The sequence below is a fragment of the Schistocerca serialis genome, chromosome 7 (genome assembly GCF_023864345.2).
Source record: "Schistocerca serialis cubense isolate TAMUIC-IGC-003099 chromosome 7, iqSchSeri2.2, whole genome shotgun sequence".
In the NCBI taxonomy this organism is placed as follows: domain Eukaryota; kingdom Metazoa; phylum Arthropoda; class Insecta; order Orthoptera; family Acrididae; genus Schistocerca; species Schistocerca serialis.
Genome location: NC_064644.1, coordinates 35,540,146 through 35,543,277, shown reverse-complemented (window position 1 = coordinate 35,543,277; position 3,132 = coordinate 35,540,146).

Sequence of the window (3,132 nt, the reverse complement as noted above, 5' to 3'; positions counted from 1 at the left end):
CTTAATCATTTTGAATGTAGGACATAGGTATGACATATCAGAAATATAAGGAGTTGTATATTTTAAAAATCTAAAAACTGTTGTTCCTTTTGTATTAAAATCTTTGTATTTTAACATTTTCTTGCAGTAGATTGAAGTATACTCTGGAAAACATCTGAGTTTTCCATTATAAAGAGCTTCAATATGAACATCTTTCTTTTTTTTTAAATCAAGGAAATCACATTTCTTTGCAATTTTGCATGTCACACTGTTCAATGTAATTGATAGTCTTATGCATGACTGATGAATGAATTGTAGGCTGCCATTTGAAGCTACTCTACGTAGTTTACAAAAAATGAAGCACAAAGCAATGGACTACAATAAAATTTAAAATATCTAGAATGTTAGGCCATGTAAAAAAGTTTTCATACTATTCTGATATTTAACTGGTTTTGGTGTTACTTGAAAGAGGAACATAGTGTTGGAAGAGAAAGTATAGTTAAGAAAGTAGAAGTATTCAATGCTCTAATTTAAACATTTCTATTAAATAAAATCACACAATATAAAAATGTTCCTGATATTTAAGTATGGGTTACCTATTTTTGTAGTGATAAGTTTCTGTTAGTATACTGTTGCACACAACAAATATTTTCCATGCAGCGTAATATTGTGGCACCTTGTACAATGAGCAAGGCTATTACATAGGTTATTCAGGATATGTAAGGAAATCTTTAGTAACATTTATTGTTGGAAATTTATGTAAATTAAAAAATAAAGATGTCTCTGCATAATGTACATTCCTGTGTAAAATACTAAGTTACAACAGTAGAATCAAGCAACATTCTCTTTCAGATGTTGTCAGATGGTCCCATTTCAAACTATTTGAAAGACAAAAGGGACTGAACTTTTTATCTTCATTTTTTATGTATTGCATGCACACAAAATATTAGTCAGATTGGTATATGTACATTTTAAATGATTTCATTTACATGAATGGTTATTGCCATGAATCACAGTATATTTTAATCATCTGAAAGTGCACAGAGTGTTTGCTCATTAAGTTTCATAGATCCTTTTGACTGACACCACTTCTTCCTGTAACTAATAATATACACAAAAAGGTGTCAGAAAATTATTGCAATTTTTTAAAAACCATTTTATATATGGAAGTTTGCTGTTGCGTAAGCTATGATAAGCCTACTAGCATGTTAATGTGAGAAATTACAAGATTAATGAAGTCGATATGACTACAGGATAGTTAAAAGATTGTTGCTTTACTTAATTACTTCCTCTGTCAAACAGTGGAGATTTGGTACAGAATGTCAAAGTTTTACAACACAGTGGTATTCATGTGATTCTTATAATAATTTTAAAAATTATGGACTTTTTGTAAATACCTGGATAAGACTTAGATATGTGAATGAATTACTTCATTCAATGTTCTGTAAAGGAGGCACCATAAAAATTTTAATGACTAACAGTGGAATATGTCACATACTGCAGTTTCTTTGCTGAGGTAGTTACCTCCATAATTTTATCAAAAGTGATGTTATTAACAGAATGTGATTGCAGATTGCTGTTGAACTGGAGTCTTCCATGTCTCCAAAGCCGGGAGGAAGAAGATCATCCAAACACTCAAATTCACAGCATCGTTTGCCAGCTCTGAACCGTTTGCAGTACTGGATAGGCATAGAAACAAACAAAATACATATTAAATGTAACACTGAACCATATTGTCTAGTACATAGTATTAGTTATTGCAATTTACATGTCCTGAACTTAATGTGAGATGTTAGCTGGAAATGCCTATGTGCAACTATAAAAATTATTTAGTTTTTGAATGAGCAACAAAATTAAGATGAACAGAATGTTTTCAATTTTAAATTTCCTGAATACAATTATCCCTACACTGCCAAGTAAAACTGTGGTTAGCACTGCCTGTGATTTAAGAAGTATGACCACTTACCACCTGTTGAAAAACTAACAACTGCAGCATAACTTAGAATGCAAAAGTATTTGGAAATAGAAAATCAAATGTACTTGAAACTTTTTTTAATGATAACAGTCTGCTGCACTGGCTGTCATTGATGGATTAAATATTCTGTTATTCTATAAAATAAAAGCATGTGTCAATCAAATCAATTGTAGCCAGTATCACAGATCGTTATCATTCAGAAAATTTGTTATGGCTATGGGCCCCATTGCTGCTAAACAATTGTAAAAAGCTGAAACACCAAATGTGTGATTTCAAAGAACTTAGAAAGAAATTGACAGAAATTATTTGCTATACAAACAACAAAAATACAAACTGAAACACTATCTGAAAAATACTGATTAAATTGATAATTTTCATCTTTTCCTGTACTGCAGTGTTTCTCTTTGAGGAGCATCATGGGTGGCTGTGCTACATAATTCTTCTTAAGATTTCCTAGAATTACTAGTTTTGAAAGCTGGTAGAAATGATTTCATGTAATGTTCAGATAATTCAACCATTTTTCACATCTTGGAAAATATGTATTCCTCCACTAAAATGCTGCGTAGGCCACTGACAATTTTTTGTACATTTATTTAGATATTAAAAACTGACCTTAACGAGATATTGGGTGATTCCATTAATTTCATTTTTATTTAGAATGCATGAGGCACAAGACAAATCATAGAAAAAGTTTAAAAAATGTGAAGTCAGTGTTAATGTTGGCTATGAAAGCTACTCATTTGCTCAGCCACTTATTTGCAGAGGTGATTTTCATTCACAATCACTGCACCCTTCCTTTACAAAGTGTGACTGTTGTTTCAACATTGATATCAGTAGTCATCTCATATACAAAGTAATGCTGTGGTTGCTTTGATAACGTTCAGAAAATGAGAAGTGTGAAACTCATTGTCATCAGATTCATGTCCCCATCCAACAGATAGAGGCAATGGCCTTGCCACAGTGGCTACACCGGTTCCCGTGAGATCATCGAAGTTAAGTACTGTCGGGCATGGTCGGCACTTGGATGGGTGACCATCCAGGCCGTCATGCACTGTTGCCATTCTTCGGGGTGCACTCAGCCTCGTGATGCCAATTGAGGAGCTACTCGACCAGATAGTAGCGGCTTCGGCCAAAAATACCACCATAACGACCAGGAGAGCGGTGTGCTGACCCCATGC